Source organism: Pinus tabuliformis, chromosome 5_2, assembly GCF_031772625.1.
Source record: "Pinus tabuliformis cultivar Carrire ecotype Pingquan chromosome 5_2, CPIR1, whole genome shotgun sequence".
NCBI classification, from domain to species: domain Eukaryota; kingdom Viridiplantae; phylum Streptophyta; class Pinopsida; order Pinales; family Pinaceae; genus Pinus; species Pinus tabuliformis.
In genome coordinates, this window is record NC_142306.1 from 569,624,709 (window position 1) to 569,647,176 (window position 22,468).

At 37.2% G+C, this 22,468-nt stretch overlaps 1 pseudogene; it reads left to right on the forward strand.

The window, feature by feature from the left end:
- Positions 1 to 19,717: 19,717 nt before the first annotated feature.
- LOC149160235 (ras-related protein RABA1e pseudogene) lies at positions 19,718 to 22,163 on the forward strand (annotated as a pseudogene).
- Positions 22,164 to 22,468: the final 305 nt, after the last annotated feature.

The window sequence follows — 22,468 nt, forward strand, 5'->3', positions numbered from 1 at the left end:
TATTTTATAATGCTTGTATAAAGATGAGTGTGATGGAGCTTAGGCTTGAGGAGTCGTTTGAAGGCTATGGACATTGTTTAGAATCTTGATGCCTATGTTAATGGATTTATGTGGTATGCTAAAATCACGTTTTGTGTTCTCAGTAAGTAGGATACATCACAATAATAGAGACACTATGTCTAGTTCTGGGATATAGGGGCATGGATGTGTATCTATACATACATAGCCACTATATTAATTATATTTGAATACTAGGTGAGGAATGGCTAATCCATGATGTATGCAAATCTAGAAGCTAATCTTTGCTAGGAAAAATACCATGTATTAAAATAGTCTCTTCATCTATGTTCTTACTTGCATTTGAATTTTTCCATATTATGTGGCTATTCATTGTTCACTTAGTTTTCTCCTCATGAGTCTTTAGCAGACACTAAGTTTTTAGAAAACACTCAATGAGATTCTTCATTGTCCCATCAATATCAATTGGTATGCATTTCATCTACCTTGGTGTTGATTCTTTTCACATGGAAATTTTTTACATCCAGAAAATCATCCATGGTAATGAATCTTTACATAACATAGGTTCAAAAATCCTTTCTCTGCATTAGTTTAAGGTTCCCACACAACAGTAGGGTTCACCCATTAGCCTCTCCTCCTAGAGATATTTCCAATGAGTACCTAATGCCGACATTCCCAAATTGTATACTTTGGTATCTTGTTGTGCTCTTTGAGAGAAGGTGGCAGCATTCTCTGTTTTTCCATTACATAAGGAATGATACACATTTCACCTTATCTTGTTCGTAACCTGACCAAGATAGGTGGTTTTTCCTTCTAAATCCTTTTATGAGTGTTATTACACTAGGTTCCTCCTTTTTCCTATGTGAAAATATTATTATGTTTCACTTGATGTGATATGAGAATCTTTTATTATCTATAGCATGTGTGGGGCTTTAAAAATCTAATGCCAAATTGATATAGTAGAACCTTTAAGGAGAAAAAGTGGTTGGGGATTACCTTGGTATGTAGCTTCCAGATTGGTAAAACTATAACTTAGCTAGGCTTCTTTTGGCTCTAGTAAGTACATGGTCAATTCATTCCTAAAGTATTGCAGTATTAATCTGGAAGGCAAGGAAAGAAAAATAATATCTCATTGGAAGGATCTAGGGGATGTTAGGGCTAAATCATGGGAAGAATGAAGAAGTTAGTAAGAGGCACGATTCTCTTCCCTCCTAAAATAAAGAGACTTTATGATATCTTCAACATATTAACCCCTCTAAAGACTTATATAAGATGAATAGTCAAATACACGACCCGACATGGATAGAGTGATGTTGGATTTCTGGTAAGCGAATTTGGAGTTATGATTTGAAGAAGCTCCACTCCTTGTTGCACCAACAATAGTAACTAGTTCTAGTTCCTAATTCTAGATGGAGTTCTTATAATCTATAGAATAGAGGGATATGTAGGCTGCATAGTGTTTGGTCAATTTTTACTTTCATACAAACTAAGGGTCTTTTGCTTGGCTGGTCGCTTACCAAGATCTGCTAACGAAAGCATTCTTAGTGCATAGTGGAATAATGGATACCTTGTTCCTGATGAAGTGAATTGGAGACACTGAAGCATATTTTTGGGACTGTTCTATTGCTAGATATTGTTGGCAACAAGTCTTGATGAAAATATCTCAATTGTTTCAAGGAGTGATTCACTATAATGTTGCATTATCGGGTGATGCCAAAGAAATTACTAGCATAACAAGGTACTAGTGCATTGATAGAATATGATGGGAGCCTACAGGCTGGTAGGTAATTAAATATTCTAGCCCGTTGACTTGAAAATAGACAAGATGCACCATAGAATTCCATATGAAAACACTGGTGGATCATCTAGTACTTAATGTAATTTTGTTATACAACTTCATCCAAGAGAAAAATATGAGCTGTATAATAGGCATGATTGGTATTGAAACTATACATGATCATAATTAAACATTGTTGAGACTATTTCTCATGCCCCAACCACAATATTGTGTAATTAATTTAGTTTAGAAAATCTTTGTATCTGAAAACTTATCTTATTCATGGATTAATGCTCTAAATTTTTATCATCTAGAGATTGATATGCAAAACCAAAAGGAGTCATTATGCTGAAAATGTTATGTTGGTGTTGTATATGAATATATTTTCTTTAGATTTAGTGTCACATTTAACTATTCATCTAAAGTCTAGGGGTGGGAAAGGTTGATTGACGTTACTAAATTACAGCCTTAGACTATCAAGATTGGATAGATTTAGATCTGATGGGCTGTGAGTGCACCTTTTTTTGGGTCTATTTTATGGATTCTCCTTATCTGCATCTAGTTGAATTCATCCCATAGAATTTTTCATTGGATTTCTAACACGACAATGTTAGATTTCAAATTTCAATATCTTGTATACCCTCTTTCCTTATGGTTAATAAACTTATATAGCAATGGGATGCACTGTATAGGATTAATAATGTACTCTGGATTTTCGATAGTCAAGTTGCAAATCTATAAATGGGACATCACATGCTAGTGGGATTTAGCATGAAGTTAAGATCAAGGACAATGTCTAGGTGATGTGGCTTTTTGCATGTGCCAATTGACACTTTTTTTTTCATGATTGCAAATGTATGTTCTTTAAGTGAGATATTGCCTTTAATTTACTACAGGGAGTGATTTGCATTCATAACTAAACATCCATAGGAGGTTAAATGTATTCTTTGAAGTGGTGCTCAACATTATTTCAATATTTCTAGTTAGATAAACCATTCAATGCTAGATGAGGAAAAAAATGGCGAAAACTTTATATCCCATTTCCATGATTGTACATTGGAAATCAGATTAGTATCGTAACCACGTCTAGTTATCGAATTCAATAAGGATGGGTGTATTACATAAATGTATATCTCTAACATTCCACATCTTTGATGTTGGAAATGACAACCCACACCTCTATATCAAACCAATTTGTGCATAAATAAAATGGTATGTAGCTCAAATGATCCAGACTTAAACAGGAACGCAACAAATTACAGAGATAACCATATACACAAAGATGCAGCGGAAATAATACTTCATTTCATTAATGGAAAATACTGAAATATGCTTACAATCAGAAATGGAAATAAACCAGCTAGGGCGATGGTAGCTTATCTCTGAGAAGAGATGTGTGGCTACATGTCTTTGAACTATGTTACAATGAGGCTCAAAGGCCTATTTATTGTTGAGAAATAATGGAAAACCCTTCACATTCCAAAACCTAACCCTAGAAGATGAAACGCCAAATTGTGGGCCCCATTTTTGGGTAAGTTGGTACATCAACTTCCCGGTGTCGCGAATTGGTCGTATTATCTCCGTTTGACGCACATGATAGCCAATTGGAAAGATCTCTCCGAGGACTACGACAAAAAAGACAATTTTTAGATAGAAAAATCACTAGCGGTAGATTTCCCAAAAAATATCATTTAGGGCCTCAAAACGGCTCCAGAAGTTTAGGACCCGAAAAACTGCTAAAATAGTAAACTATGCTATAATTAAGGAAACTGAAAAAACTGAAAGAAGCACTAGAGGGGATCCAAGTGGAATTAGCGGGTGGCCACCAATATCCACCTGGATCATTCCTCCCCCCTTAGGAAGCAATGGTCCCCATTGCGTTGAGTTCCTCCATGAGATGAGGGAACTTCCACTGCACTTGGTCCCTGGTGAGCCACTTGCCCTGGTGAAGGAGTTGTCCTGCTTTGACAACTCGATACAGTTGGATATTCTGCTGGTGAGTGTGCTTGATCTGTGTGTCCATGATCCGATCAGTTGCAGCTTGTTCCATGCAATTTGGATTCAACTCTGTGGGTGTGAGTTGTTCTGCAATGTCGGACGTGTCTAGTAATGGTGGAAAGTATGGCCGAAGGCGGTCGACATTGAACACCAGGTGCAGGCCAAGGAATGGGGGAATGCTGAGCTCAAATGCATTGTCTCCCACAGCCTTGGTAAAGGTGTAAGGGCCATATCGGAGTGGTCTGAGTTTCCGATAGGCTCCGGTAAGGTGTTCCTTTTGCAAATGCAACTAGACTTTGTCACCCACCTGAAACTTGTGTGGCACCCGATGTTGATCATGTCATTGCTTTTACTTAGCATTTGATTTCTCCAAAATGTCATGGAGCTGCTGGCGAATATGTTGGATGTGCTCAATGAAGCTGTTTGCCTTATCTGTTTCGGACTGGACATGAGCAGAATCTACATGAGTAGCTGCAAATGGCATGGCCACATCGATGGGACATAGTGGCTGGAATCCCAAGCCCACTTGAAAAGGGTTGTGGCCAGTCGAGCTGTGGAGAGCCTGGTTGTAGCTATGTTGAACATAGGGGAGGCTCTCATCCCATGTGCGTGGATTCTTTGAGTTGTACATGCGCAAAATGTGTATGATCATCATGTTGACAACCTCTGTCTAGCCATCAGTTTGAGGATGGAAGGCTGTGGACTTAGTGAGTTTGGTGTCCAGCATCGACCAGAGACTGGACCAAAATGTACCGAGGAACCTACTGTCCCGATCTGAGATGATAGACTGTGGGATCGCAAAGTGTACCCACACTCATTCAAAGAATAGTTTAGCAATGGCTTATGCTGTGATATTCTTCTTGCAGGCCGCCATAATGGTCATCTTTGAGAACCTGTCGACAACCACAAAAACACAGTCATTTCCATGCTTAGTGGAAGGAAGGCCTGACATGTAATCCATGGAGATCGATTCCCAAGGCCGATTAGGGGTAGGCAGCGGGGTATAGAGGCCTTGCTTCTTGATGGTCGGTTTGGCAATGGCGCAGGTAGTGCATGACCTAATGTACTTCCCGACATCCTGTCAAAGGTTCGGCCAATAGAAATACTTCGGTAGTACTGCCACCGTTTTTTCAACCCCAAAATACCCAACAACCCGACTATAGTGTGCTTCCCAAATCATCTTGGCACGCTCGCTTGAAGGAACACAAAGGTGACCCAGGTGGCATAACAGGCCGTCCTGGAGGTGAAAATCTGGAACATGCTGACCCTCCAAGAGGTTCTAGTATGTGTGGCCGAATTCCGGGTTGCTTTTGTAGAGCAGTTGCTAATCAGAAGTCTCGTGCCCACAAGAGTTGAGCATGATGGTTAACACCATGATCGGTGGTCGACTGAGGCAATCTGCAACATTATTAGTGTTTCCCTTCTTATACTTGATATTCAAATGGAACTGTTGCAGGTATGTGGACCAATTCTGATGGTGATCATTCTGCAATTCCCCTTGGGTCTGTATGAACTGCAGGGGTCGGTGGTTTGTGTGGATGACCGTTTCCTTCCCCAAAATGTAATGTTTCCATTGTCGACAAGCCTGCACAATGAAATACATCTCTTTATCATAAGTGGGATACTTCCGGACTGTGTTTGAAAGTGTTTCACTGTGATATGCCACTGGATGCCCGTGTTGAGTAAGGACTGCCCCAATAGCATAGTTAGAGGCATCTATCTCGACCTCAAATGGTTGTTGTAAATCTGGTAACGCGAGCACTGGTGCCGTGCAGAGGCGATCTTTCAACTCTATGAATGCCTTCTGTTGAGATTCAGACCAAAAGAATTTTTCCTTCGCTCCTCCCTTGGTGACTTGACTCAAAGGCTAAGTGATATGAGAAAACCCGAACACGAACCTGCGGTAGAAGTTAGCAAGACCTAGAAAGCTGCGGAGCTCTGTCATAGTGGTTGGAGATGGCCAATCCTGAATGACTTTGATCTTGGCTGGATCCACATGCACCCCCTGTTCATCAATAATGTATCCCAGATACTGAACCTGGGTCATGCTAAAAGTGCATTTCTCCAAATTGGCACATAGCTTGTGTTGCCGCAGTGTTTGGAGAACCTGTCGGATGTGGTGGAGGTTCTCTTCCCAACTCTGGCTGAAGATCAGAATGTCATCCAAGTATACCACTATAAATGAGTTGGTGAATGGCCGAAAGATGTCATCCATTAGCCTCATGAAGGTTGCAAGAGCATTCGTCAACCCGAAAGGCATAACCAACCATTCGAAAAGGCCCTCCTTGGCTTTGAAGGCAGTCTTCCACACATCAGAGGGTTCGATTGGTACCTAGTGATATCCTGACTTCAGATCAATCTTGCTGAAATATTTTGCCCCCTTTAGTTGGTCCAGGAGGTCATCAATCCGTGGGATCGGGTACCTATTACGGACAGTGATCTTTTTCAACGCCCGATAGTCAATACAGAGTCTCCAAGTCCCATCCTTCTTCTGTACCAACACAATTGGGCTCCCGCAAGGCGATGAACTCGGACGACTGTGGCCTTTCTATAACAGCTCCTGAATCTGCCTCTTGATTTTATTGTTCTCCAGAATGGAGTGTCGATAAATTGGTCCATTGGGTAGCGGCACACCTGGGGTCAGATCGATGGAGTGCTTGACCTGACAGTGCAGAGGAACCCCTACGGGGGAGGTGAAGATGTCCTCGTACTCCTCCATGACCTTGTCCATCTGTAGTTGTCGTGCAGAGGGGCCCTGTCTGGAGGTTGTGGCCACCGTCTTCTTCTTTCCTTGACGGCGTAGCATCAAGAAAACAAATTTTCCAGTTTTGGAAATGAGCTTACTGCATTGTTTTGCAGTAATCAAAGAGATGGCAGCAGGCGGTGCTACCTTTGGTATCCTGTACAACTGATTTCCCAATGTAATAATAACAGCACGGGGTCTTGATTCATACACAGCATGTCGCTTCCACAAGTATGGTTGTCCTAATAATACATCACAAACTTCAAGTGGAGCAATGTCACACAATACCTCATTTGTGAAGGGCTTGATGTTGTATGGAAGGCGACAATGTTGGCTCACGCGAAGATCCCGTCGTTGGTGCATCCACTCGATGGTGTACGGTTGTGGATGTGCTGTGGTCGGTAAGCCCAACCGCTTCACGACCTCTACCGAAATGAGGTTCTTTTGGCTCCTGCTATCGACAATGAACTGTAGCGGGGAGCCCCTTACCCACATATGGGAGTGGAAGAGACGCTCCTCCTCCTCTGGATCTTCGGGTTCATTTTTCTGGATCTTGGCAGTAGCAACAGTGGCGTTGGGATCCGCATCAATGATCTGCTTCCCTTTGTCATTCCCCTTGCCGGGTTCTGACTCAGAGTCAGAACATGCATCTGATTCTGAAACCTTTAGCTCAGCCACCAGTGACTGCTTGGCTCGACACTCACTTGTGTTGTGAGTGGAGCTCTTATGGAACTCACACCATTTTCCCATGTCCTTTTTCGGCTTTGTGGCACTGTTCTTTGCTTGTAGCTTTGGTGGGTTGTCTTGAGCTGCCCCACCTTGGCTTTGTCCATTGTTCTATGGTTTAGGGGCACCTTTCCCTTGCTTTGGATTCGCAGATCCAAAGTCTCGCTTCTTTTGTTTAAACTTCTGCTCGATCTTGACGACATATTGGTATGCTATGCCGAGCGATGAGATGTTCAGGAATTCCATTTCTTCCTGGATGTACTTGTGCAGGCAGCCATAGTATTTGAGTATCAAATGCTGCTCTGAATCCTTGATGCCCAACTTCATGTGAAGGGTATGGAAAAGATTGGTGAACTCCGGCACATCTTGATCCCTTCCCTGCAGTGGCGTGGTCCACTTTATGTATTCATCCTCATAGCTTTCAATAGGGTAGTATTGCTCCTTAATGGCATCCCGGAATGAATTCCAGGTGGGTGCGGCTGAAAATAGCGAGCCTGTAGTTTCATCCTTCTGCTCGCAGTAGGTTTCCCACCAGTCCTTGACATGGGGGGTTGCTTTGCGAAGAGTGAAAACAATCTTTTCCCGACTCGAAAATTCATGAACAAAAAAATAACCCTCTAGCAGATTTAACCATTTATCTACGACATCTGTGTCTATCTGACCCTCGAATATGGGGATTTCAAAATTAACTTGTACCTTAAAGGGCGTGGAATTTCCAGAGTAGTTGCTGGAAGTTGATGCGTCACTTTTGGGTAGCCGCTGAAGGATTTGGGCAAAGTTGTCCATCATCGCGTTCTGTTGTTACTCGAGGGCTTCTTCGAGCAAGATTTTGATAGGATCTCCTGCTCCCTTGTCTTTCTTCTCATCCGCCATGGGAGGCCGTCGGGATTTGCGAGGCTGGTCTTGCAAAGGTTCGACCAGCTCAAGCCCTAACTCCTTATATCCCAACCTCGTTGGGGACATGCAAAGAAAAACAGAGAAAAAGCAGACCGCTCTGATACCATTGATCCAGACTTAACAGGAACGCAACAAATTACAGAGATAACCATATACACAAAGATGCAGCGGAAATAATACTTCATTTCATTAATGGAAAATACTGAAATATGCTTACAACCAGAAATGGAAATAAACCAGCTAGGGCGATGGTAGCTTATCTCTGAGAAGATATGTGTGGCTACATGCCTCTAAACTGTGTTAAAATGAGGCTCGAAGGCCTATTTATTGTTGACAAACAATGGAAAACCCTTCACATTCCAAAACCTAACCCTAGAAGATTAAACGCCAAATTGTGGGCCCCGTTTTTGGGTAAGTTGGTACATCAACTTCCCGGGGTCGCGAATTTGTCGTATTATCTCCATTTGACGTGAATGATAGCCCATTGGAAAGATATCTCCGAGGAATACGACTGGTAGATTTCCCAAAAAACGTCGTTTAGGGCCTCAAAATGGCTCTGGAAGTTTAGGACCCGAAAAACTGCTAAAAATAGTAAACTGTGCTATAATTAAGGAAATTGAAAAAACTGAAAGAAGCACTAGAGGGGATCCAAGTGGAATTAGCGAGTGGCCACCAATATCCACCTGGATCATGAAAGATAGAGATGTCTGCTGGTTAGGGCCAAGTCCTATGTTCAATTCTTAGATTGTCCATGGGACAGGTTGGATGGTAGAAACTTGAAGATATGAACCAAGAGGATCCACAAGGGCTTGTTGAAGAAAACCATTCACAATATTCATTATGTAATAGGGTATTTAGCTTAGTAATAGAGAATCCCATCTACAAGGGACATGTCTTAGGATCAATTCCTAACCTATCCTCATTTTAACTTGATTTAATACTTTACCCATCCAATTGAATGAAACAATTTATAAATATAAGTATAAATTCAACAAAATGGAAAACCTTGTAGATTCATCTTAGGCCTTTCTAAGCGACTAAAATTGGTATATTTATTAGTGCCGACCTATGACAACTTTTCCCTAAACATAATTACCTATGGTGAGAACATAAAATCAAAAATGCCAATGTAAAGAATTCATTGTACAACCCAACTACACATAAACAACTCGATGATTTTTCCATATGAAACACCATAGATGAAAAACCTAAAGCCCTAAAAAAACCCTAGGGTTTGCAAACAAAATTCCATGCAACTCTAAAATTGAGACAACGTAATGGATACAGAAAACATAATAAAAATCCATTGGATAGTAGACATGCAAAAAACACAAAGGCCATAATATCAGGGGGTGTGAAGAAAATAAAGTCCACAAAAGCCATCACTAAAGGACGGTTGGTTACATACCTTGGCAAGGTTGACATAGAAGAAGAGAAATTTCTTGGTATTAGACGCTTGAAACATGTTATTCTCATGAACATCATTTAGATCCATGTTTCCAACTCGCTCAATCATTTCATCCAGAACCATCATTCTTCTTCTTTGCTGTTCAGGAAATCTCCCATGCTCTTAAAAGAATTATAAAGTAAAAATCGTAGAACTAGTCCTTGAAACCCTTGGAAAACATTTCATTGGCTTCATATAGCATAAATATCTTGATGTACTAAGGGAAAAGAGAGTGCCTGTCAAACAAACAGCCTGGGGTTCCAACAACAACATGAAATCCACTGATGAGTATATGCTGACGATCCCAAACGCTAGTTCCAACTAAGCAAGTATGGAATTTAACATGAAAGTAATCCAAGAGAGCGCACAAGAACTTTTAGATTTTTTGTGCAAGCTCTTGGGTGGGGGCCAAAACCCATCAAACCATAGTCAAGTTATTATATAATTCCAAAATAGAAAGTCATTGTCTTTCCCATTATATATTTGGCCTGCTATACCACATCAAGGCCCTTGCAAAACAACATTATTCCCCTCTGTTGAATCATAGACGACTTCTCAAACCCATAGGCATAGATACTTCTAAGAAGATTATCGTGTAGCCCATTTCATCGAAGCTAACTTGAACTTCATCATAGCTTGCAAAGAGCTCGACTACTTTTGTTGAAATTCTTTGTTTTTCTTCATCTTGGCATCATACTAATGAGCGATGAACAAAGTTGCATCTAATACCACTATGACAATGATTAAGATGAATCGAATAGAAAAAATGGTTTGGGAGGCCAATTATCTGAGAAGAAAACAACAACAATGGTGCAAAGAGGAAAAAATATTCCCGCTCTTAATACCTTTATTTCTCCATCCCACGCCTATTTTTTGCCTCTACTTGGCAAAACAATGGAATGAAAAATACCCTATCATATATATTTATATTATAATATAGCATAAAAAAAAACCCTTTTAGCCCTTATTATATGGTTAATATGTTATTTTAGATTTTCCTCATTTTTTATCCCCTAATGTGAAAACACGTGATATGTTATTGCTTCATCAGTGAAGCCATTGTGGTTCCAGGTGCCCCTATTTCACTAGTCTTTGCCTCAGGATATTCTTCCTCAATAGGGCTTCCATAATAACTATCCTCATATTTTCAATTGGATATATCCACAGGTTCTTTAGTTCATGCTCATTTTCCTTCAGCGGATGTACCAACATACATTCTTGTGGAACTCTATCTCTTAGTGCTTCTGTGACGAGGTCTAGAATGTGTAATCACTCTTATTTTTCTAGGAAGTGTAGATACTCTACTTTTTCTGGGAGGTGTAAGTGCTCTATCTTCTGGTGTTTTTTCAACACTTACCTCATGTTCTTCACTTTATGGCTTCTTTAATTTCCTTTTTTTCACCACAATTTGTACAAGAGTATATTTTTTAGATACTTCCTTAGATTCCCCAAGCATTTCTATTTCAGGAACCCTTGCTTTAGTTGATGTTGTTCCAAGTGCCCTTATTTCAACAGTCTCTACCTTAGGCCATTCTTCCTCAATAGGGCATCCATAATAACTATCCTTAGATTATCCACTAGATATATCCATAGGTTCTTTAGTGCATGCTATTTTTCCTTCAACGCATGTACCAACAAACATTCTTATGGAACACCATATCTTACCGTTTTTGTGATTGGGTCTAGGAAGTGTAACCACTCTTCTTTGTCTAGGAAGTGTAACTGCTCTACTTTGTGTGGGAGGTGTAATTTCTCTATCTTCTAGTGTTATTTTAACACCTACCTCATGTTCTTCACTTTCACTTTCCTCTGTTTCAGTGGATGGTGGGTGTGAATTTACCAATAAACCAGTCCATGTGTTTCCCTGCTATTCCAATGAATCAACTATGATTAATTTCATGAGTACATGGTTGGTTAAGTAGGTCTTTGGATGTTTTTCCATACGCACCGCCTCTACCATATGTTGTAAATATTTTAGAAAATAATAGGGCAATTTTTTCCGCTGTCTATTATGAATATGTGCCAATAATTGAATACTATCCAAAAACATACCTCAAAAATATTGAAATTATGTATAAAGAAATCCACATCATCCTGAGGGTGAGGAAGGGATGTTTTATCAATACCTCTCCCCTTGCCCCTTACTTCCTCTCCTTGATGTTGGAACTACTATTTTCCAAGAAAACCAATGAGCCTATGTTTGAGGTAAACCTGTCACCCTAGAAATTATGTCGTCTATAAAAACAATTATGAATCCTCTAACTTTTGAATGCTGCTCCTATAGAGCCTCTGTGAATTCCATAACAATTTGTTGCTAAAACGCTCAAGTTTCTCAAAGTAGACTAACCACCCTGCATTCCCAAATATTTCTAGGGTTTATGGATGGTGCAACAATGCATCAACGGATTCTAGTTCATGACGGAATTTCACTCCTCCCATTATTGTTTCAGAGACTGTTACTAATCAGAATTTCTCAAAGACGTTAAGGCGACACCTGATCAATACAAACACTTTGGTAGAGAATATCAATTAAATGAAATTTGATAATGGGTACGTAATAATTAAGGTTACCCTTTCAATGAGTTCAGGATTTTCATCATAAATGACAACTACCAAGAATGATGTTACAGCAGAAGATAAAAAAGAAGCTAAAAACAATGCCATAACCTGGAGCAAAATAGGGTGTTACACAGGAAGCTAAAAACAATGCCATAACCAGGAGAAAAATAGGACGTTACACAAGAAGCTATACATGAAGCTACATTAGGAACTAAAGAAGATGTTAAATTGGGTGTATTAATTGGTGCTAAAATCAATGCTATTTATCGCTGAACTTAGTGCCAACTGTCTATGATTGGCGAAAAAAATTCCAAAATTAGCGCCATCCTGATAAATAGTGTCAGTTTTTTCCAAAAGGTGGAGAAAAATACACTAAAATAGTCAGTGGAAGTAGAAAAAGGCAGCTAAAGAGGAAGGTAATCAAAGGGATTTGTTGTAGTGTCTTCCGAAGATGAATTTGAAATTTACAAGTGAGGAACTTTACTCTATTCCAACTTAATAGTTATATTCACATTTACTCAACGAGAGGTACTTCCAACGTTGTGAATGTACAATGACCTCAATTCGAATAATAAATGTACAAGAGTAATAATTCTCCCCCCACTAGGAAGATGAATTGAGGGTGGAATCAATACAATAACAAATTAAAATTCCTCCCAACATCGTAACTCATGAGGGAGTGTTACAAGGGGGTTGATTTCATGTACCTATGACACCATGTGCATTTATGGATATTAAAAACTACCCCTAATTTCATTATAAATTCCCAAAATCCTTTTGGTAAACCCCTCTCATGATACATCTTTCCAATTAAAAATCCCTCAATTTTCACTTTGATATTTTAAGTTTTTGTTTTTTCCATGACAATTTTAATGCCTTTTTTTATTTCTATACCTAATATGGTAACATGTCATCACTATTATAAGCCATGAATGCAAACATGTGGGTTACCCATTTTTTCTTTTCTTCTTCCCTATTTCATTTAATCAATGCATTGATTGCATTCATGGAGACTTTAAAAACATTAATTCCTTTGCATCATCCATTGAGGCCAAAAGGGATGAATGCTACCCAAATCATGCCTCTTCCTCTCCTTTCTAAGAAACCAAACAAAGAGACTAGTGGTAGTGAAGTTGTCTTATGAGTCATAAATGTATCAATTCTTATATCACACTCCTTATTGAAATGGGGAAAATAATTCTAGAAGTTATAGGCAGAAATTCCTATGGTCATTTATTTGTTTCTACACAATGGGGTTCATTATAATGTCCTTCCATTGGGCCACAAATTTGTCATGTCTAATCAAATCCTCAAATTTCTAGTGAAATTTTTGGACAAATCCTTGATTTCAATTGGTGTTAGATTGATGATATAATACATGTAGCAGGTTGATATGGGAGAATTAGGGGATACATTAAGCCATGTAATGTGTAAGCCATTGTATAATCTATTACATATGTGAGATTTTCTCATGTCATTGAGGGTGGTATAAGCATTGAACAACAAATTAGAAAAATGTCTCTAAGTGGGTTATGGGCATTGAAAAACAAAGCAGAATTAGAGCATTTGAAGAGAACAAATACATTGTTGTGGATCTTGAAGGCTATGGACCAATCTAGTATAAAGTGACCCATTCAAAGGCCCCATACCACCCCCAATTCCTCTCCTCCCCATACCTAAATCAACCACCTAGGGTATCATATTCTATACCCATCAATACTTTCATTTTTTTAATATATTAAAAATATCCCTTGGCTCCTATATACTAAGAAAGAGTTTTCTTTCTTTAAAAAATTATATACTACCCCATATGAATTTGTGTGCTATACTTTTCCCTAGTTAACACTAACTCCTTATGGGGAGGGTGGGTCTCAAAGTAGAGTAGGAAACCCTTGTTGAAGAAGACTCATAATGATTTTTTCCCAATCATAGTTTTCTACCTTGAATTGTGTTTGTAAAAGCATTGTTTATGTTTTCTTGGTAGTAGTAGTTCTATTTATCAGTGGAAATATAAATAAATTGGTTAATTTCCCGATCTCTTGACATGTTCAATTCTTGATCTCTTGACATGTTCAAACTTGTATTGTGTAAAATGTCTAATAACTCTTTAATGGACCATCTCCCATGCAGGGGATTATGTGTTTTTCCTTTGTCTAACCCATTACTAGTTTGGAATGCCTTTTTTAAGTCAATTTTTATTTATTATTAAGGTCTTAAAGGTATCCCTACATAGGAAATTTATTTATTTATAATTATTAGACTTTTTTTTAGATTATATATGTATATAGGGTTAGTTTAATGAGTTGTTGTGAATGTTACTAGGTATTTGGCTAATTTCATACCAACATATGAGATGTAAATCTCCCTAAATTATTATTATTATCTAAATTTTAAGGTCATGAGTAATCTAGACACCAAATTGGTGTATGAGACCCCCTTGTTGTGGGATAAGGGACACACCTCAGTGCAGCAATTTGACTGCTAAGTCTACGAAGGCATACATACTCTACCCCCCTCTGGTTTTGAACCTATGACCTCTTAGGAGATAACACATGCTCTTAACCATTAGGCCCACTCAAGCTGTATACCAAGACACACAAATATACCAACACATTTATAAAAGATGTTATCCAAGAAGATGAAAAAACATCCTCACACATATACCAACAAATTTATTAAATATTTAAATTAGTGCAACCATATAAATTAAATGATTAGGTAAATGACCATGAGAATCAATACATAATAAGCATCAAAACACTTACTTCACCATTCATCTCAAATTGTTAAAATTAAAAAATCATAAGAATCAATTAAATTATACTTTATTTAAAATAATCACTATTATTAATGATAAAAGAATTAATATATAAGTTAAGCATATATACACTAAAAAAACATGTAACAAGATTCCTAACCATGAAGAGTTACCCTCACTTATCATGGAAATTCCCCATACCCAAAAAACTATAACTCATTTTAGTATGATATCTTTTAATTAAAAAATAATAATTAAAAGAGTAAAAAAAACATATTTTAAAAATATGATTTTTTTATTATTCAAAAATAATAATTTAAATAATTTAAAAAATAACTATTTTGAAAATAAATTATATTATTAAAAATATTTTTAAATATTAAATAAGTTAAATCTCTACTATTTACTAAAAAATAAATATTAATAATTAAATTAAAATTCTAAAAATAAAACAATTCACTATAAACGTTATTCCAATTAAGCTAAGACTTGAACATTGGTACGAACCATCCGACAATACCTTGAAATGTACCATCAAAATAAAGACTTCAACTAAAGATGTTGTGAACATGATGCATTATAGAGGTACTCTCTCGAATTATTTGTAAGTATGTGGGCTCTAAAGTTGTTGAGGATAGGAATCTTAGAGCATGGAATTCGAATTGCCTAGTTGGAGTGGAGGAAAAGGCACATTGTAATCATCAATTGTATACTAGTTGAGTGTACAGGCTTGGAAATTAAGCAGGTGATCAATTCCCTTGGATTTGTGCAAGGAAATAGGGAGTTCCGCTATTCTTTAGGAGCTCAATTCTACATGATTGCGCAAGGAAATAGGAGGAAGTTGGGGGTCTTCTGTAGGCTAAGTGTTGTCTAGACATAGTCATTCAGCAGGAGAATAGTTTTACTATGTAGATTGTGCTTGAGAGCTTGAAGCTGACATTATAATAGTTTCACATTCTCATCTGATTAATGAAAAGTGGTGAAGTGGTTTTTCCAAGTTGGGTTCACCTGTAAAATTATTTGTGTTCCTTGTGTTTTGATGGTTGCATGTCATTGCATGTGTTTCTATCTTGTGATTTTCTATTCCAAAGATTTTAGAAGAAATTTATATCTCTTGCTTTCAGTTTGAGTTCATCAGTAGTAGCAAATTTCTTGCCATTTCTACATGGTATCAAAGCACCTGAAAATACAAAAGCAACTAGTCAATAGATCTCTTGCCTCAGAAATTTTGATTTGCAGATTCAGTGAAGAAATTTTATTTCATGCGGGGAAAGTGTCTTTCAACAGATTGAGATTGGAGTATGCACTGGAGGGAACCTCTAATTTCATAGCTTGGAAGGATATGACAGAAGTTTTATATGATGGTAATGGAGTGTTGGAATACACCAAAACTATCATTCTAAATCCAACATCATCGAATGCCAAACAATTAACCCAGTGGAATAAGGATACTGCAAAAGCAAGGAGGATCATCCTGGAGGGTGTGAGAGACCACATAGTCTTGAATTTACATGGAAAGGAAACTCCATTTTCTATGTGGAAGACCCTCGCTGAATTATTCGAAAATAGTAGTGATGCCAGGAAATTAGCATTGAGGGACAAGCTCAGAAACATTTGAATGCAAAAAAATGAAACCATTCCACAATACCTCTCTATATTCACTCAGGTTCAAGATAAACTTAGAGGAGTAGGAGAAAATGTGCCATCTTCTGAGCTAGTGAGCCTAGCTCTCTTAGGCCTTCTAAAATCTTGGCACAACTACCAGGACTCTATAAATGGAAGGGACAAATTACTAAATTGGGAGAGACTTTGGTCTGATTTGGTGCAGGAAGAAATTCGAAGGAACACTAGAGATGGAGTAACATCTAAAGCTGAGGAGGAAGAAAATTTTTCCTTGGTGGGCAAGGGAAGACCAAGTGAAACAATGCCCAATGCAAGCCTGAGTCCAACTAGAATAAAGGCAAGAAGAAGGACCTTAGCAAGATAAAAAAAAAACATTGCCACAAATACAGACACTATGCAACCAAGTGTCAGCATAATAAATTCAATTAGAAGACCTTAGGAGGAGCAGGAGGTGATGCTTTCACCTCCCAATTTGAATTGGACTTCACCCTGATTGCATGCATGGAAAGAACTGTAATGGGGAGTCTAGTGTGCCTAGATTATGAGCCTCATTCCATATGACAAGATGTGAAGAATTCTTTAGTTTCCTAGAGGAGAAGGATCTCCAAATGCACATAGAACTTGGAGATAATGAGAAGTATAGTACCAAAGGAATTTGTACTATCACCTTTAAGAGGGAGTCAGACTTCCATCTTCATCTAAAAGATGTTATGTATGTACCTAGCATAAAGAAGAATTTTATTTATGTAACTGTATTGGAGGAAAAAGGTTATGATATTGTGTTCAACAAGGGCAAAGCTTTTCTGAAACATGTAGCTATAGGGCAAGTGAAATAGATTGGAGTTAGAGTGAAAAATATATACAAACTTGAGGTGGGTTCTTGCACTGCATTGAGTAGCAAGGTAGAAAATGTGCATAGTCAAGATGTTGGAGAACTATGGGATAGGCACATGGGACACTTACACCATGGGGTCTTAAAAATCATGCAACAAATTATACCGGTCTCCCGAAATGCACCCTTGACCAGCATGATGTCTACAAGGGATGCGCACTAGGGAAATATGTCAAATCCACCATACAGGTCCGAGATAACATAGTTGGAGTAATATTGGGGTGAGTCCACTCTGATGTATGTGGACTGTAACACCCTCCTTCCACACTTACCCAAGCTAATCGGTCCATCAAGGTAAATATGTGACAAAGAGTTATTATGATACGATTTGACCTCCTAGATCACCTTAAGGAAGTGGAACTGATGAACCAACACTTTACAAACCTCCCTCAGGTGCTACATGACCCCCAGGAGTTAACCAACCACTCCAGGTGCCCAATGCCTGAGTTAACTTAGCTTTTCACTGAACTAAACCCCCATTCGTTCCCATGACAAGGTCTCCATGCAACTGAAACCCTCCAGTTGCTCCCACAAGCTTGCTTCCCAGCGACTGCAACATTTTTTAGCCAGTTTTGTGCTAGTGATCGTAAGAATTAAGCTACTTTTTCAAGGCTAGGACTCATGAATCTACCCAGAACTTGATGAAATTCCTAGTAATGATAAATAACAATGAGGCAAAGCTTCTAATACAAAACTTGAGCAAGGAATTGATGAGACTCATCCTAACCATGACATGAATTTCATCAAACACATTATAAACATGTAATAAATATAAAAACACTTACTTCATCATAAGCCATGAATGCAAACTAGTGAGTTACCATTTTTGCTTTTCTTCTTCCCTATTTTAATTTAATCAATGCATTGATTTCATTCATGGAGACTTTAATAATAGTAATTCCTTTGCATCATCCATTGAGGCCAAAAGGGATCAATGCTACCCAAATCATGCCTCTTCCTCTCCTTTCTAAGAAACCAAGCAAAGAGACTAAGTGTAGTGAAGTTTTCTTATGAGTCATCAATGTATCAATTCTTATATCACACTCCTTAGTGAAATGGGGAAAAATATTTTTAGAATCTATAGGCACAAATTCCTATGGTCATTTGTTTCTACACAATGGGGTTCATTATAATGTCCTTTCACTGGGCCACATTGTCATGTCGTAGTAAAATCCTCAAATTTCTAATGGAATTTTTGGACAAATCCTTGATTTCAATTGGTGTTAAATTGATGGCATAATACATGGAGTAAGTTGATATGGGAGAATTAGGGGATACATTAAGCCTTTTAATGCTTAAGCAACTGTATAAGCTATTACATATGTGATATTTTCTCATGTCATTGAGGGTGGTATAAGCATTGAAAAACAAATAAGAGTGTCTCGAATGGGGTTATGGGCATTAAAAAACAAAGAAGAAGAAGAGCATTTGAAGAGAACAAATACAATATTCTCTTCAAATTAATAATTAAAAATTAAAAAATTATATAGCTTTATAAGAAATCCATTATCATAATATTATAAGATTGTAATTAAGAAAAAATATATTAAATAAGTCCAAAATTTAATATTCAATATATTAAATAAATCAAACAAATAAATGAAAATTCATTTTTCAAGACAACCCTAATTACTAATCAAACCCTAATTTCATATTAAATCAATTAATCACATTAGACTGATATAATAAATAAAATATTTCTAAAGAATGGAATCTCCATTAAATCAACTAATAATTTGAACCATTTTCAATTATTCAACAATTAAACAAACATAAATTACAATTCTTTCCAAATATCAAATAAACCTAGCCGAGTAAATCATTTCTTATTGATCCTTTCTTGAAATTTTATACATACATAAGTCTAGCTCTACGATACATCATTAATCTCCTCTTAAACAATTGGCGTATCCCTTGAGGATGGACTCATTTGGAAGTCCGAAACATTGGGTTAAACAAACTCTATAAACAAGTTATTTCTCTCTTATTTAAAATTCTTTCTTATTTAAAATTCTTCCCACTTGTATAAATTCATTATTTAAAAATACATTGTTGTGGATCTTAAAGGTTATGGACCAACCAATCTAATATAAAGTGAGCCATTCAAAGACTCTACACCACTCCCAATTCCTCTCCTCCCCATACCTAAATCAACCACCTAGCATACCATATTCTATCCCCATCAATACTTTCAATTTTTTAATATATTAAAAATATCCCTTGGCTTCTATATACTAAGAAATAGTTTTCTTTCGTTTAAAAATTATATACTACCCCATATGAATTTGTGTGCTATACTTTTCCCTAATTAACGTTAACTCCTTATGGAGAGGGTGGGTCTCAATGTAGAGTAGGAAACCTTTGTTGAAGAAGACTCATAATGATATTTTCCCAATCACATTTTTCTACCATGAAGTGTGTTTGTAAAAGCATTGTTTATGTTTTCTTAATAGTAGTAGTTCTATTTATCAGTGGAAATATAATTAAATTGGTTAATTTCTTGATCTCTTGACATGTTCAAACTTGTATTGTGTAAAATGTCCAATAACCCTTTAATGGACCATCTACCGTGTAGGGGATTATGTTTCTTCCTTTGTCTAACCCATTACTAGTTTGGAATGCTTTTTTAAGTTGATTTTTATTTATTATTAAGGTCTTAAGGATAGGTATCCCTGCATAGGACATTTATTTATAATTATTAGACTTATTTTTTTAGATTATATATGTATATAGTGTTAGTTTAATGAGTTGTGAATGTTACTACGTATTTGGCTAATTTCATACTAACATATGAGATGTAAATCTCCCTAAATTATTATTATCTAAATTTTAAGGTCACGACTAAGCCAGACACCAAATTGGTGTATGAGGCCCCCTTGTTTGTGGGATAAGGGACAAACCTCACGAGACCCCCTTGTTTGTGGGATAAGGGACACACCTCACTGCAACAATTTGACTGCTAAGTCTACGAAGGAATACATACTCTACCCCCCTCTAGTTTTGAACCTATGACCTCTTAGGAGGTAACACATACTCTTAACCATTAGGCCCACTCAAGCTGTATACCAAGACACACACATACACCAACACATTTATTAAAGATATTATCCAATAAGATGAAAATACATCCTCACACATATACCAAGAAATTTATTAAAGATTTAAATTAGTGCAACCGTATAAATTAAATGACTCGGTAAATGCCCATGAGAATCAATCCATAATAAGCATCAAAACACTTCATCATTCATCTCAAATTGCTAAAATTAAAAAAATTATAAGAATCAACTAAATTATACTTTATTTAAAATAATCATATTATTAATGATAAAATGATTAATATAGAATTTAAACATATATACACCAAAAACATGTAACAAGATTCCTAACTATAAAAAGTTACCCTTACTTATCATGGAAATTCCTCATACCCAAAAAACCATAACTCATTTTATAGACAATATCATATGACATTTTTTAAATTAAAACATATAAATTAAAAAGTAAAAAAAAAAACTATTTTAAAAATATTAATTTTTTTATTTTAAAAAAATAATAAAAATAGCTATTTTGAAAATAAATTATATTATTAAAAGTATTTTAAAATATTATATAAGTTATTACTAAAAAAAATATTAATAATTAAATTAAAATTTTAAAAATAAAATAATTCACTATAAACATTATACCAATTAAGCAGCTTTGAATATGTGTGAACCGTCTCAACAATACCTTGAAATGTACCGTCAAAATAAAGACTTTCCTAAGGACCGACGGGCGCACCATGCTTAAGCAACCACTTCTTTGTAGTAGCCGGCCGACCTTGGAATGCCTTCAATAAATCTCTTGGCTCGCCTATAAATACATATCCTCCCATGTTCAAAGGTTTGTTAGTATGAAAGTTCTCTTCATCGAAGACGTACGAATAACCAGCGCGTAGAATCTTGAAAGCAATGGCGTACACAGTTGATGCAGAGTATGACTGGCTATTCAAGGTTGTGCTCCTAGGGGACAGTGGTGCAGGAAAAACGAGCTTATTATCCAGAATCGCCGATGGTATCTTCCGACAGAATACGAAGCCAACGGTTGCAGTAGAATTCGCCACCCGCACCAAGGAGATCGATGGTCAAATCATCAAGGCTCAGCTTTGGGACACTGCCGGTCAAGAAAGGTACGTAGAGAATTAACATGAGAATTCGATAAATTTGATGATGATTATTTTGCGAACTCATCGAGTTTTATTTTTTTAAATGGTGATCTGCTTATATTGTGATCAGATTTCGTGCTATAACAACTTCGTATTATAGAGGATCAGCGGGAGCATTAGTGGTGTACGATATAAGCAGCCGGCTGAGCTTTGAGAACGCAGAGAGATGGCTGAAGGATCTGAGGGATAAAACCGATTCTTCATTGGTGATAATGCTGGTGGGCAACAAGACCGACCTCCAACATTCCAGATGCGTCTCCACCAAAGAAGGCAGGGATTTGGCGGAGAGAGAAGGCCTGTGCTTCATAGAGACTTCGGCCAAGGATGCTGTGAACGTGGAGGATGCATTTACAGAGGTACTCACTAGGATTTATCGCAACTTTGTGGGCTCTAAAGTTGTTGAGGATAGGAAGCCCAGAGCAGGTGCTGCGTGGCTGGGGACACCGCTTGATATGGGTTGCATTGGGAAAGACGAGGAAACGAAAACAAGCAACGGTCGTTGTTGCAGTATGACTTAGGATTGCCATGGCATTGTCATCACTTTTTGTATTAGTAGAATTAGATAATGTAAATAGATAGCAGAGATTATTTTTTTGAATTTTCACTTTTTGTATCGGTAGAATTAGATAGTGTAAATAGATAGCATAGATGATAATTTTTTTTCCTTTGAGCATGGCTTATTTGAGCGATTGTTGCTATACCTTACCATCCCTTTGATTTTAAATGCAATTGACTGCATGTTTCTAAGATGAGATTTCATGGGATTATGTTATTTTTATAGGTATATAGTTAAATAGTTGGTAAATGTTCAGAGTTAGTAATC